General features: G+C 30.4%; 1 protein-coding gene across 1 annotated transcript in view; it reads right to left on the bottom strand.

The window, feature by feature from the left end:
* Positions 1 to 17,001, bottom strand: part of LOC148625630 (sodium/potassium/calcium exchanger 4-like) — a 42,321-nt gene extending 25,320 nt beyond the window's left edge. Inside the window, exon 1 of the mRNA XM_088569263.1 lies at positions 16,734 to 17,001. The gene's annotated coding sequence lies outside the window, so the exon portion shown is untranslated. The remainder of the gene's footprint in view (positions 1 to 16,733) is intronic.

The raw sequence follows: 17,001 nt of genomic DNA, 5'->3' as shown, positions 1-17,001 counted from the left end.
CGTTAAGTCGGCAAAATAATACAAATACATCAGCTTTAAGAAGGCATCAAATCAAAAAGTCAATAGACCGTTTTGTGCTAACTATAGAGTAGTCGATGAACATGCGTAGAGCATGCTCAATATACGCTTCCGCGAGGAAAATTCTTTTGTTCTACTCAAGCCCTACCTCGCGGAAGTGTCTATTGAGCACGTCAACCAATTTACCACAAAAGGGTCTATATGAATTTCTCTATTCACAATCTAATGAAGAAAGCATTTGTTTCTGTTAAGTACAAGCTCAAAGTTCGTATGTAAATTATATCAGTGATACATTGCCCTGTTCGGGTCCGGGTCTCAAATGAATAGACCAGCAACGCTAAGCTTGTCGTAAAAGGCCACTAAATAGTGCTTAGAACCCTGACCGAGGGCTAGAGTGCTCTGCCCATAAACCAACTGACTTGTGCACCCCAGGTGGTGAAATGGAGTACCCATGGCATGCTCCATAATACTAAAACTTTACCTCAAACCGTAGTGGTGCACCGTGTTGGAAAATTCCACGTTCCTCGCACGTTAAATAATTCTGCAGTGATCTTCGATCGGAGTAGAAACCTTTGGGCTCGGTCACAGGATGCTAAATTTCCCGACCCTACCGATCTCTTCCTATTTCCAGTGGCAATCTAAATTCGTCGACGCTATTATCGTTGTGTTTCATCCCATTTTTCATATATCATCATTTCATGTTCAAGTCATCATCCATTTCATGTTCATTGCCTGGATATAGTTGAAATGTTGCTGCTCGGCGATAAACCCCAACAATCAATCAATCAATCAATCAATCAATCACGATTACTATATTTAAACACGACAATCGTGATGTAGTTTAGAAATTTTAGATGTGTTGTCATAAGTATAAATCTTTAATTTACATGTTACGCACTAAACCAAAGTACATGCTACAATTCTTTGCGATGAAGAGTTAGTCTTTGTAAGAATCAGACAGTGGGTGAAACATGATATGAAAAAACACCATTTTGAAAGTATAATTTGACTATTTGCACCATCAGAATCAAGGTGAATAAGACAGGATTTTCCATATCACTTTATAAATTGAGTTATAGTTTCATTTAAGTAACTGTTTTGTAAGAATCATGCAAAATCTGAAGAATGTGATACACCCCCAAAAAGGCTACATGTTTTAATTTTTGTAATTAAGTTGTTTTATGGGTCTATTCTATTAAATGGGTAATTATTCATTCAAATCTGCCTGCTCTTAGAAGATAATCAACATTGAAAGTCCAATAGATTCTATTGTATTTGAGTGTCATTTACAGTTATCTCCCTTAATTTTGACATCTACAGTGTATTCGATATATTTTTTATCTCCTAAGAACATGGGCTATATGAAAAGCTGAATGTTAATTAATTTTTACTATGGCAATTAAAACAAAATATCAAAAATAAAAATATGTAGGCTTTTTCTCATGAATCACATTTTGCATGATTTTTAGCTGGAGTGTTTCTTAAAATGTACTGAAAATAAACATTTCAAGGGCAGCTAACTCTGCTTTCTAACATTTTATTACAAAAATTTCTAAGCAAATCCAGTGATGCATAGATCAAATAATGGTCTTTTCAAGTAGAAGAATTTAAGCATCCTTGAGTGAAATTATATTGTCAAATCAAAACTTGCACTTCAGACATCGTTGCTTAATTGTTTGTGAGAAACTTGGTTCAAGAGCGGCCTGTCTAGAAAGCTTTTTCTTTGATTTTCATTGACACTTTTTAGAGGATATCGATTACTAGTATAGTATAATATTTATAGACTAAAAATGGAAAATGGAAACATTAATATAATCCAACTTATTTTGTCCTCGCTTGTACTCAAGTGTAGATTTTACCATATTGGTATTTATTATAGTTACGTCTGCTACAAAGTCATCAACTTTCTTGCAGATATTTCGTTAGATTGTAGACTCAAGTTAATTCATTATTAAATGATAAATTGGTGCAGTATTGATTGTCTCAACAAATTTCTTCTTTTTGCAAAGTCAGAATTTGCCAACTCATTACATTTGTTACATATATATAGAACCATATGAAGTATCTATTCAATAATGAGTTGTTATGTCCCTGTGTAGGCGTTATAGTTATTCAAATAGATGTATTTTAAATAGTGCTAAGGTTCATTGTTCCAGTTCATTTTATTGATATTAATTGGTACAATGACTTTATTGTGGAGGCGATCGGATATTTCTTTTGATAACAGACAATACAAGACCATTTTTTTCACCGTACAATAAAACGCATTCAAATTAATTTCTTCGCAAATTGTAAAACATTTGATTGAACTCTGAAAGAACTTATTTATCTCCTGTCTTTGTTTCTGTCCATACGGATGTCTATGCAATAATTGTTTTTATTTACTAGACTGTATGTACTCCAACATTTTATTGTTTAAGTTAAAATCAGAAAGAGTAAACAAGGGAACCAAGATTATAGCGGTAATCAAAAGAATGTAATCCACGGACAATGTAGTATCCTTTATCTCAAGTTCTTTGTGGTAGAAACTATGTATCAAATCCCCAAAATTAGGATTGTTTAAAGATAATACGTCATCTATAACAAACCAAATAAGAATTGGATTCTTTTACTGCATAATGGAAATGCAGTAAAAACTCTCATTGTTTCAACGCAAACTCATTTTTTATGTTATAGAAATTCAGATGTTTTATGTTTTATTCTTTAAGGGTCATGGTTGAAACTTCCATAAAATAATTATGTAGCTTTTCTTGGGGGGTGATTTCCATGGCTTGCTTACACATAACGTGAAAGTGTTCTAAATTTAGACCCTAATCCAGATCTTTGTTAGAGTACTGTGAAAATAAATTGAAACACAAAATGAAAAAGTGGTATAAAACTTTCTAATTATATAAAATTGAATACCATATTATTCAATCCATTCACAATACTTCACTTTCTAACTACTCCTTCTCTTCAAAAAGGGCGAACCTTGTGGCATATTTTCTGTATTAATACCTATTAATTAGCTTCTGTTAAGCACAGAAATCATAGAGATGAAATAAAACAAATTAAAATGACCGGTCAAACCTTCGAGTAACAAATATAATTAAAATGAAACAAAAGTCTAGAAAACATTTTTGAGTTATGATTGTTTTGTTCACATTTCATTTTGTATTAACTTTTTTAATGGTGTGACGTCATGGCTTAAATATTTCACAGTCCATGCTTCTTTAATCCCAAACTCAACAACGTTTTGTTAAATAAAAAATAAAACCTTCTGAATTGGAAAGAGTGAATAACCAAAATATCACGAGTGCCGAAGAACGCCTAGATTTAACGAGTGTACGGAACTTGTTCCGCGCACGAGTTAAATACTCGAGCGTACTTGGCACGAGTGATCATATTTTGGTTATTCACTCTTTCCAATTCAGAAGGTTTTATTTTTTATTTAACAAAACGTTGTTGAGTTTGGGAAAGTAGAGACTGTCAACTTCTTTGAGAAAATAAAAAAACAAATAAACACTCTGATAATGTCCCCATAATGAATCTCATAACTAAATTTCTAATAACTTAACCAATCTAATGGACAGTTTGAATAACCAAAAATAATTGATGATCTTTATGATGAACCATTTAGTGAAGATGAGATAACTAAAGCTATAAAATCCCTTAAAACAGGAAAAATCAACAGCTGGTGACCTCATATTGAATGAAATGATTAAATACGACATGCGCCATTCCTTGAGCAATTGTTTAGTTTGATTTTCATTAAGGGCCAATTTCTCCAAAAGTATGGCATGAAAGCTACATTTCGCTTATACACAAGAAAGGTGATAAATCCAATCCATCTAATAACAGACAGATATCTTTAACTTCTAATTTAGGAAAGTTGTTTAACTCAATAAGATCATGAATTGTATTGATAGCAATTATCTCATTCACGAAAACCAAATTGGATTTAAAGAAAAATGTAGGCAATTGATCACATTTTTTACAATTAAATCTATAGTTGAAACTTATAAATCAAGTAATAAAAAAAATCTAAGAAAAGCTTTTGACACTGTATGGCGAGATGGAATGTTCTATGAATTAATAAGATAAATATAATTTCCCAATTCGTATTTTTAATGTAACACACTCTATATACCAAAACCCCTGATGCCTTTTGAAATTTACACACGGTCTTAGTAGGCATTTTATATCCAAACGTGGAATAAAACAAGGGGGTGTTTTAAGTCCAGTTCTCTTTAATGCATTCATTAATGACATAATTTCCAACCTAAATAAGGGCCAAAGATATCAATACATAATTGTTGATGAACCAATAAACCCTCTTCTTTTTGCAGATACCATAATACTCATATATAGTATACAGACAGTTTTACAAAATTCCTTTGACATATTGAATAAATTATGTACTTCCTGGAAACTAGAAGTCAATAAAAAATTCAAAGTTATAGTGGGAAATCTCACTTAAATAAGTTTACATTTGATGATAACAACCTAGAAACAGTGAAATAATACTGTTATTTAGGAGTTATGATAAAGTATACAGGTAATTTAATTATCTCCACCAACTTGTTCATTATTCGAAAAACTGTTTGACACTTAAATCAACCAAATAATTCAATATGGATGTAAAGAACTGGGAGTATGTTGTAAAGATAAAGACATATTCGAACATCTGCACATACAATTTTTTAAAGACATTTAAGGAATACTTAGTAGGGCAAAGAATGTGGCAAAATTCATAGAACTGAATCGACACTTCCTAAAAATATGAATAATGATACAAGTAATCAAACTTTGGAAACAACTTCTAATTAAAAAAAGACAATCTTCCAAATAAAAAATGGCTCACATCATTGCAGAAATGAATAAAGAAACTAGGATTTAATTACTTAATATCTAATACACAAGACAGAAAAAAGCATATATATAAAACAAAGAATACTTGATCTAGCTATTGAAATTAAATTTAAGGTAAGTTAAAAAAGTTTGTTTTTATAATAGCATCTACTATGAAAGTACTTAAATTCGTGGATACCCATTTTCGTGGATTATGGAAGAAAATCAAGTCCGTGAATCCTTGAATTCGTGATTTTAGGTTTTCAGTATACACATTCAATGGAAATCTCCTTTTTCGTTTAGAACCAAAATCTGTGGTTGGGCCTACCAACGAAAACCACGAAAAACTAAGCACCACACGAGCAATAGTACTTTAACAGTATCAGTCAAACCATTGACCTTTTCATGTTGACATCTGTATACTCCAAGTAGACAGATCTACATTTGTAAATGATAAATAGTAAATTTAGGATAAGTGCTAATGAGATGGGACTCTATAACAATATCCCTAAATATAATGGTAAATGCACCGTATGCAATACTGAACAAGTAGAAGATACAGTGCACTTTTTCATAAACTGTCCAGCATATAGAAAATTTAGGAAAAGAATGAAAAAAATCAACAAGAATTTCAATTCAATTTCAGATAATAAAATATTAATTTCGAATAGCAACTCACTAATAACGATAAAAGATTTAATTGAATACACAAACAAATGTCAAGCTAAGTCTGGTAAAAATATTTGAATATCACCACTCCAGTCATTGCTGCTCAAGGTCATATAGCTCTTGATGTCATAGTTATTCATAACTTCTCTTTTTCATGTTTATCATATATGATATTATGTCAGAGCCATTTACTATAAATGTGTTTGAACGAAAAAAAAAATTGTATTCGTATTATTATTTCAATTTGAATTAGAATTAATGAAAAGATAACTTATGAAGGTTGATTTTAATTATTGATTAATTAATGCTTGCATAACCAACTTCGGGGCAATTGAATCATATCCTCTACAACCCTTACATATTTTGTAAAATGTATAGAAATGACGCATTAAATGTGCATACCACTATTTTAATTTAAATTTTTTGTGGAAGGTATTGGATTATTATATAACATTATAATTATAGTGTATATGTCACAGAGACAACAACTCCACCGGGATGACAATGTCATCAATATATTTATTAACACTTTTTTCAAGATTATTTTAAAAAGGACATTGAGGGCGGACTTGTTCTGAATTAACTTTCATAACTTGTGTACTTTCCGCCATTTCAATTTCGATGTAGAAATCACGGGACCTGAACTTTTTTTTCAACTTGTCTCGACCAAAGGGGACTATGTATACGTATCTCCTCAGAAACAAATCATCAGATTTTATTGATTTCATTATGTAGGATGTATTGTTATGAAATGAAGATGTGCATAACTTACTGCCAATTCATTCGACATATTGTGTGGGTATTTTGGGATTTTTTGTTTTGATTTCTGAAGAGTAGAAGATCATATGGGTGAATCTCTTTTTGAAACTAAATAGTTATTTAGAATGTCATAAAATGAAGATGTGTACGCTATATGTCTTACTTGTCGAAACACAATCAGTAGAAGTTTGAGGTCATAGAAAAAATTAAATATCATTAGTTACGTGGGAAATATGGCTGCGTATAACAGTCATGAATTATGTTACACGTTTAAAAGATTTAAGCACTAAAAATACAGCATTTAATTGTACATGGATAGTTTTTTATCAAATTAGGTTAATTTTTAACTTGAATATCAAGAAAAAATGACGTGTTATCTATAATCATTATGAAGTGATAAATTTATACACATGCACTAAACTTTTTGATTCCATCTTGGATACCATTTAAATAAACGTTAATGGTTGTTAAATATGATTTGAAAATGTCATTAGAAGTAACCAAATCAAATTTTGTTTTCTAACATGTGGGTTTAAGTGGGTAATGAAAAACACAATAAATCATATCATTTTCTAAAAGAATAACTGGGAACACATGAAGCATGTAAGGTAACACAGAGCATGTGTGGATGATGATTTCTGAACTAGCTTCAGAACAAGACCGGGTTATAGCATAATTGTAATAAAGTATAAGTTTTTGTAAGAAGCAGGTAAAGTGGGGAAAATAAGAAACATGCATGTCAAAACCACAACGATCTGATAATAAAATTTCACTCAATGATGCTTTCTCTATTTGAAATGACCATTATTTGATCTCTGCATCACTGGCTTTGCTCAGAAATCTTTTCATTAGAATGTTAGAAAAATGAAATTTTTGACAATTATCTGCCCCAGAAATGTTCATCATCAGTAAATTTCAATGAAATTATAACTCATTTTAAAAAATGATACGGAACATTGTATTTTTTCATTGATACTGATGGTGCAAGTAGTTAATTAAACTTTACAAACTGTGGGGTTTTATAAATGTTTCACCCACTGCCTTATTCTTACAGAGACTGACACTTAATCAATGCTTTATATCTTTGCATTTTAAGTCAAGATTGGAATATCCAGAGTGAGATCATCATAAACCATAAACAGTATCAAACAAAATTACCAGACCCTTTTATCGTTGTTTTACTGTCGTCTGCACTCGGATTCTGATTATATAAAATTATCTTCGTGCGTTCTCATCAATCACCTCTAAGATCTTTCATTATACTGAACTCCTAATCACAGAACTAAGAATTTCTAAAAGTACCAATGAGCTGACAATTACAAATACGATACCAATATAGATATTCTACATTATATGTTGGTTTAATTTTGTTTAAGCTATAAAAGCAACGAGTTGTATTCAATATCAAAATTGTCAAGTGGCGGGCGTTAATTCGGATCAATAGGCTTGTCAGTATACTTGTATTTATGAAAAAAACTAAGTTTGACTGAATTTATGAAAGAAATATGTTTTATGAATTTGATCTTTAGGATGTTGAATTAAATTCAGGGCGTTTACACTAGGTAGTCTAAGTCTAAATGCACATTTCTTTCCCTGAATTTGAGCCATTATCGCAAAGTTTAAAAATAAAAAATAAAAAATATCAATATCAATAAATAAATAAATAAAAATTATAAATTAAATCAATCATCAATAGAACAATAGAAATAGAAATAAAATAAAATTAGAAAAAAAGTCATTCATTTATGATCTGTGCCTAGAATTAAACACATCTAATGCATGAGGTATAATAGTTCTTGCTAGATTTTAGAGCAAAATATAAAGAAAGAAATAAAGTAACTTTAAATGGCACAGAAAGATGATATCATAAAGATTATATCTATATTTGTTGAATAGAAAAGAAACCGTAATAAGTATTGGTTCATTTTTCAACATGTTTTCCACAAATAATGCTAAGGTATCGTTACTTAATATGACACCGCCTTTTATCCCACAAATATATTTTTAAAGCACATTTAAGTCATTATTTTCAAGCACAATGTTTCAGGATTTCATTTCATGTTGCCATATGTATACTTCGTATACCAGTTAATGACATTACATTATATGAACTGCAATCTAGACTAATCTTAGCCATGTTCGGAATCATGAAATTTAAGTTATCTGCCGAATATGAATTAATCATACTGATTGTAGACGTTTAGTTTTGTCAGACAGACATTTTTGACTGAAGGATTGGTTTTGCCTCAGTTGGTTGTCAAAATGATTGATAACTTAAATATTGGATGGTCAAAGTTGGTTATGATGAAATTGCAAAACTATGACAAATCGTCTTTCATATGAAATGTGTATCCATCATTGAGGTAGTAATGTTATTGTATTCCAAAAAAGGAAAATTGCAGCCTCAAAATGTAATAGGTTTTTTAACTCTGTTAAAATGAATCGTACGTATCAATAACTAAAGTAATTTACATCTACAAAGGGCTTCCAAAAACTTCACTTACTGATATTTAAAATAATATATCCTATTACATCAGCGTACACGTGATTTTGGACTATAAAAACGCAAAATAACAAATTAAGATTTCTGACAATGTATTTACAAGAAAACAATTAAAGCAACATAAAAGTTTTTGATTGAATATAAAAATTAAATTTCAAGAATAATTAACGATGATTACCATATCATTTAATTACAAATAATAAATAGTTGATATATTATATCATATATCATTTATTCTGAAAAACCCATGTATCTCGTAGGTATACAGAAAACATAACATTTTTAAAACATATGAACAATATATTTTTGAGGAATGAATATCTCTTATTATACAAAGAAATTAAAAGGAAATTTTAAATAATTAGAGAGAATCTAGTTGGTCATATACTGACACAGTTTTCGAAGTTTTAAGCGTTTTGTTTGGTTCATTATCGCACTTAACTTTATAGAATTATGATTTCTGGTAAATTTTCTATCAATATATTTATTTCTGTCCGTATTCTGCCTTTATTAAAATAAAAATAAGTACTTTTTGTAACAAGAACCTTTTGTACGTACTTTATACCATTACAATTCAATATTTAACTAATATACAATTTGTGTGCCACAATTACACTTCTTTAACTGTTTTTTCATAATCATTTAGTAACTATCTTGGATCCATTTTTTTCAACCAAATACTACTAAACTTAAATGCAGCACACATCTGACAACACTAGGCTTGATTTTTCAAGTAGCTCTCCAGATAAGAATAATGCAAAATGTGATTCATGGCTGGAAAGCCTACATATTTTCTTTTTTTTTTTCTTCTTTTTTGTTAATGTCATAGTTAACTGAAATTATCATGTGGCTTTTCCTTACGAAATAAAAATTGTATAGAATGTACTGTAGAATTCAAAATTAAAGGAGGTAACTCTGTAAATGACACACAATACAATAGAAACTGTTGGATTTTCAATACAGAATATCTCCTACGAACAGACAGATTGGAATGAAAAATTACACATCATGTCGTCATAAAGACCTTAAACGTAACTTAATAACAAAAATAAAAATGAGTAGCCTATTTTGAGGTGTATCACACATTTTAGAATTCGCATGATTCTTACAAAGACTAGTTCTTAAGAAGGTACTGTTTGTCCAAATATCACAACACAGGAGACAAAATGTCTTAATCAATCCATGCACAAGGAAAAAATATTGCATAGTTTTATCTCGTAGAAAAAAATGGATTGCACAAGAGATTGGGAACAGTGTTATGGAGAAGTACATGAGGCAAGACTTATTTGCAATGAATGTTGACAAAAATGTTCTTGCTTTAATAATACAAATAAATACTGCTCATATTGATATTGCAAATCCCTGTATTCTGTACACGTGTTCATTGAATAACTTATAATCAGCTGCATTAAAACAAAATTAATAGGAAGGTCAAAATACAAAAAATAGCTACTCAAAACAAAAATAGCAAGCCAAATCCACCACGTGGAACAATACAGAGAATGATGCCACGGTATTTTATCGCTTAAGAATTTTTTTTTATTCTGAAATATAAGTAATTATTAAATAATATTTCATTAATTTGAGTTTAGTATTATTTAATTAGTATTTCCCCCATTTTAACACATATGGTAAAAAAAAAACAATGCGGAAACAGTGTACTTGTACTATAAAGTCCCATGTTTATATAAAACAACATCGACCGATCCTTGACACTCAAAGGGAGTAAAGATAAAATGTCGTGTAACTAAAAAGATAAGATAAAACTTAAAGGTAAGAGTTTCCCTTTTTCTATTAACATCCAACCAGTAACTAAAGTGATGATTGTTAATAAAAAATCCTATTACAATATATATATGTATACGTGAATCTGTTCTCATGAAACAGCTATTGACAGATTAATAAGTATGATTGAATAACCACAGATATGTCCTTTTACTGCACTAAAAGCTTTATTTAGAAAGTTAATACAGACAAGACAAACCAGTGCAATATCTGCCAAACGATTGATAACTCATGAGATGAGATATTAATATTCAGTACGAGGTATTGTCGATATATGATATTAAAAATGAATATAGAGTAACTGATTCCAAGTGAATAAAATAAGCACCATATTGAACACAAAATGTCGATTAAAATTACATGCATTTTTATGATATCATCTATTTGTATGTGGGTAACTAAAATCTGAGTGTTACAATTGAGTAAACGTGATACTTGTTTTATCTACTTGTATATGAAATGTGTTGTACCTTAAAATAATTTTGCCAATTTCGGATATTTCACATGAAAAGTCATCACGTTTGTCAAAACGTTTGGTCAATAGTTTTCATTTACCATTGATTTCTAAGTGTAGGTAAAGATATTAGGCTGACCTCACAGTGTCAGTAGTATCTCAAGTTCTTCGGGGGTAGATGTGATGTATCAAATCCCCAAAATTAGGATTGTTTAACGATGATACGTTGTATCAAACTTAAATTGATTGATATTCATATTTAAATCAGCTTAGATATTTGCACCTCAATCCCAACTTCTCATTGATTCCGAGCATTGCATGGATTGAACGAGGATGTATCAATTGATTTGCGCCTATATAAAGCAAAATCTTCAAATATAAGTTAATCCATCTCATAAAAACAGTCTGTATAAACCAGGTACATTTAGAAAATCCCACAAAGTTTTATGTAATGATATATAAATGTTTAAAATAAGGACTGTAAGCGTTTAATTGGTATTCGTGGTGTGCTTATTTTCGCGGTGGACAAAAAAGGCGAAAAATACAACTTGTGCAAATTGAATTTTATCAATAGTAACCGCTATTTTTTGTAACCACGATAACTGATCAAAGAATTTGTTCACTTGGAAGAATGCGGATAAAATTTGCAATTGCAAAAATTAATACGTTTACAGTATATGGTCATATTAAAGAACTATAATAGAAGAAACGTTCAGGTAATTAACCAAAACGGTAAAAAAATATGTAATTAATTGCCAGTTTAAATCTCCTCGTCAATTGCCGAGTTTATATGAATGTGAATGTCAATTAATCAAGGGAAGATAAATTTTAATCTCTTAAGTAGGTAGACCTTCGGTAAGCGACATAACTCCTGAAATCAGTGATATGTTTGCATCATATTCATTTTCACCAAAGCCTATCAAGCTTTTATTTGAAACAGAATGAAATCAATCCATGTAACTTTGATGCTTATCTGAGATTGATGTAATATGCTGAATACAAATAAACGTTTCAATAATTTGAAAGAGTTGGGTCCCTTACCTTAGGTCTATATGCTTGTAAATTGTACTTATATCATGAGCGATTCAGATTTTTAGGCTGATAAAGGATTCTGCAGTGAATAAAATGAAGAAAAAATAATGGAAGTTATAGTCAATATCGGGATACAAAATAAGTTTAGCACCACCATTTCATTTTGGTGGAAATGCTGTTTTATACAATGATCGATAATGATAAAGCAATTATGAATAAAATGAGAAGTTCAAAGGCTTTTGTTTCACAAAATTTTTGTGGGAAGTTATTTAACTAAAAAAATTCATTAAGATTCGACTCAAAATAATTGAACATTATTTTAATTAAGAAAACAAATTTGATGTTCATACCGAGAAATTTAAGTTATTTGTGCTAAGACTGACAACAAAGCAGGCTAATGAAGTTGCTATTGAAGGAAATCTTCTTTGGCAACCTCGGGAATAACAAATTAAAACACAAAGATTCAAATGTACAACACAACAGGACTAAAAAAGCACAAACACAAAGAACAACCCGAACCTCTCTAAAAACCAGGGTTAAACACTGTTGCTCAGTAAGCAGTTCCCGTTTCTGGCAAAACACTAATCGTACTGCAGTTCATTTAAGGTCAATTCCGGTTAACAGAAAAAACTTCTATAGATGAGGTCGCTTATCACAAATGATGAGTATTTTATATTATGTAGAGATGTCATGGTAATGATCGTACAACAATTTTCATCTCAATGAAATAATTAAACAATACTGGTGTCATATGAAAAAAAAAAACTTCTGGTGAGTTGACTATAAAACACGAAAAATGACCTAATTCCATTTATTACAGACATCCAAAATAATCTTTATTTCTGAATAAACTAGTATCGACTTTTAGTCCGGTTAAGTTAATTGTGTCCCTTATCTCCCTATCTATAAATGATGACATTTTTATTATAAGACTTTTATCAAATTTTATTACTATGACATATTTGTACAAAAAAATAAGCTGTTTTTTTTCAATTATATTGGATAAGATGGATGTCCCTGTGCATAGGTTCTATATTAAATATTATAGACACTTATCGATATCAGTTCGAAGTGACTCACGGATAATTGTCTTTTGTAGTCTGTATTGATATTCTCCGCGTAAAGCGGAATGGCAAAGTAATCCCTTAACATAATTCCAAATGTGTTTGAATCATTTGAAGACATTACATTTGTGTCAAATAATCACTCGAGGGTCAAATTTGTAACTTTGTATTGAAATTGTCTGTATAATTAACACTTATTTCTGTTGTTCTTCCTTTATGGAAGGCTGTAACGTAAAGACAAATTTATTGTTTCTCTAAGGGATATAAAATATGTTTAGAATCCTTATTTTCTCTGCCAAAATTATTCTTTGGTCGATTTCATAACACAGTACAGGGTTTGTTTATTGTTCCTTTTAAATACGCTCAATATTTCTGATCAACTATAACTGCTCAAGGCAAAAATATTCAATAAATATAACTACAATTTCATTATTTAGAAAAAAAATATCACCTATGAGTGAGAATTAAGCTACACTGTAAGCAATTGGCTGTCGGAGTACCAGAATATTACATACGATAACTTTAGTGCCTCTAAAAAAGTAATCAAGGGAACCAAGGTTATAGCGATAATCAAAAGAATGTAATCCAGGGACAAAGGCCAGACATGGAAAACAGACATACACAACAAAGAACATAAAGTAACTAAAATGATTGAGTGATTGTTGGGGTTTAACGCCCGAAAAGCAATATTTCAGTTGTATTCAGGCGATGAACATGAAATGGATGATAAAATGAACATGAATGATGATGAAATGAAACAAGGGATGGTTGCCTCTAAAAAGGGTATAGGTGAAGAAACACACGCAGAAAATTCAGAATAATATCGAATAAAATTGCAAAGAGCGGTGTTAATAATGATCATTAGAAACTTTATAATTTAAAAACCAATACTCGGAGATTGATATTGATATTAACAAAGCTATATTAGAGCTTGGTACTGATTGCCGTTCTAACTATGACTTTACGAATATGAAATACAAACTTTATAACATTTTAATACTGAAATGTGAAGTACCAGCCTGTGTGTAAATGGACAAATTCATTCTAGCTGCCGTGAGTTATAATACCGTATTCTAGGTTATACTTTAGCGGGTGTAAAACGGCGATTTTGAAGTGAAAATGTATAGCATATACTTTGGCGGATTTCAAAAAGACAAAACCATAATTTTAATATAAATATAGATGTCCGGATCGCTTCAGTGCTAAGAAAAACAGAGGAAGTTCATTTAAACGGTGACGTTTACGTTTACACGGTAAATAGTACAAAACAACATAAACATAACAAGTAAAGAGGAACACCTTGGGGCGATAATCAATTCAATGTAAATGAGGAAAAAATATAAAACAATATATCAATAAACCTAATACAACACCGTACATTTACTTAATTGTTGTGTATGTCTATTTTCCATGTCTGGTCTTTGTCCCTGAATTACATTCTTTTGATTACCGCTATAACTTTGGTTCCCGTGATTACTCTTTAAAAAAGTGAAATCTGAAAGTTAAATAACTATTTCATCACAAAACGACTTCATATGCATATGTATCTGATGTTTTACAAAATGCCATTTACATTTCAGCCACACCTTTCAGTAAATTCCTCTTCGCGCCATCGAAGAGTTCAGTTCTTTTTAGGTTAATTTCCTACTTGTTTAAGCCCAATTTGACAACAAAAGATCAATTTCAATGACTATATAATGCAAAGTAATTGAATGAATATTCATGATCAACGATTTTGTCGATGTTTATCTGTGCTCTTGATTATTTTTTGAATCATTTTGCCATTCATCTGGCATTCCTTTCATATTTACTTGAGTGAAAAGAACAGAGTCTGGTAATAAACAATTAAATGTAATGTTAACCATAACGTTATTTATAAAATTATCAATAATATTACCACACATTCGTAATATGATACATTGTATATAAGGAGAGAACTACAAAGAAAATGGCAAATCATTTTATATGGTCTCATCTAAATGTAAATGTATTTCTATATTAGCGTATTATAGTTTTTCATAAGATGTTTGATTTTTTTTTAGGAAAGAAAAATATTATGAAGCAGGGGAAGGCTTAGATGGATATAATTATGTATATTGATTAACTAAAAGGATCTGTCATATCCTTTCAAAAAAAATAATAATAACGAACGAACAAACCCAAACACACACACACAAAACAATTATTGTAAAGTCTCCTAAAATTGTCGTAAATCATGCAAGGCCTTTCTAGAATACCTAAGGACTGTTTTCTGTTTTATGAAATTACTTTGAACAAACACTGTATCCAGACATTTAATTGAAAACAAAATATGAACATGTTGAGAAGTCGAGAACAACGGAAGATGAAGAATACGATTTCTCAAAGTATGATTTTTATCTGCAACGTATTGAAATATCATTCGGAAAAATGAGAATTGTTGATAGCATACAATCCGATAATGTAGAATTATGGAATTTAATGCCACATGCGTCATAAGCAGCACACGTTCGCGTGTTTTATGGTTGAAAGTGGAACTGCTAGTTATGAATAACTTTCTCCTCTTTCGATTTCGTATTGTTATATCTTATTGGAAATATCTGTGGCTAAAAAGAAAATTAAGCATCTGAAGGTTGACAAGGCAAGATTCCCCTTTAAAACGGGATGATATATAGTGATCAGGATGTTCTGCTGTTCGTCATTCCTTCCAATGATACCTCATTTATTCAGTCCTTCATTTGTCCATCCAACACACTGTATAAAATCTGCTAAATCGTATTTTGGATATTTATTAAACTATCAGAAAATAGATGACTTAAGTAACATAAAATGTTTTACAAAGTCGTTTCAAAAAAAAAAAAAAAAAAAAAAGGATTTGGTAATTGGCTCTCAGAAATATTATCAATTTTACATACGTAACCCCTCCTTAATATTTTCATGGACTTAATGACAATACCCAAAATTTCGATAGATTTGAGTAATTTATGGTTTTATATGTTATATGAGAAGACTCGTGGTTGGAAGTAAAACAAAACCTATCATACAGATATTGCAACTTTGTGTATGCTGTACACGTGTTTCCAAGAGTAACCTTTCACCAGCACCATTAGAACCAAATATGTAGGAAGTTCAAGATTAAATTTTATTAAAGAATCAAAACAAAAAATACCAAATATGAAGCCAAATAAAGCACCGATATATTCTACAGGGTATGTCAAAAGGGCTACATTATGGTAGCTCCGTGTTTAATACAAGAAACGAAGGTTCAGTATTTTAGCGTTTCCGAATACGGAAACTACGGAAATATGTATAATATGAAAAATGTCAAACTCGCTTAAATCTTATCATCGTGGTACGACAAAATTGTAAATAAATGAAACAAATCATCGAAACTTCGTAACATTCTTATTATACATTACGCAGAATAATTTCAAAACTAAAAAAAAAGTATTATGACAAAATATGCGTTTCACATGGGGGGACATGCACTACACGGTAGACGCTAATAGTTCGTTGTAACATATATGAAGTATAAGTTACTGTTATCATATGAATGCAATCACATAAATATTATTTTAATAAGTTACCATGCAATTTCCTACCTATCATTTTGAACGAAATGATAAAAATATCAACTCACCTGTTGATTAGTGCCAGGAAAAAATTGTGGAAACAACAGAAAGCTTCCTGTACAAGTGAAAAATGTCGGAATCAATATCGCTGATCATTAATGGTGACTTTAGCCCTGTGGGTGAAGATTGTATCAATGTCGGCAATCACAGATTCCATGTAAAATCTACAGTATCTTAAACAATGAAGAGAATTGATACAAAAAAATAAAAAAACTGTCAAAGCAATAGCCAAGCAAAGATCGATTTTCTGTACCATAGGACGGACTATATCTAGAC

Source organism: Perna viridis, chromosome 2 (assembly GCF_037379345.1).
Source record: "Perna viridis isolate PV_CMFRI_1.1 ecotype Kerala chromosome 2, ASM3737934v1, whole genome shotgun sequence".
Lineage (NCBI taxonomy): Eukaryota > Metazoa > Mollusca > Bivalvia > Mytilida > Mytilidae > Perna > Perna viridis.
This window is presented reverse-complemented; position numbering and strand designations above follow the sequence as displayed.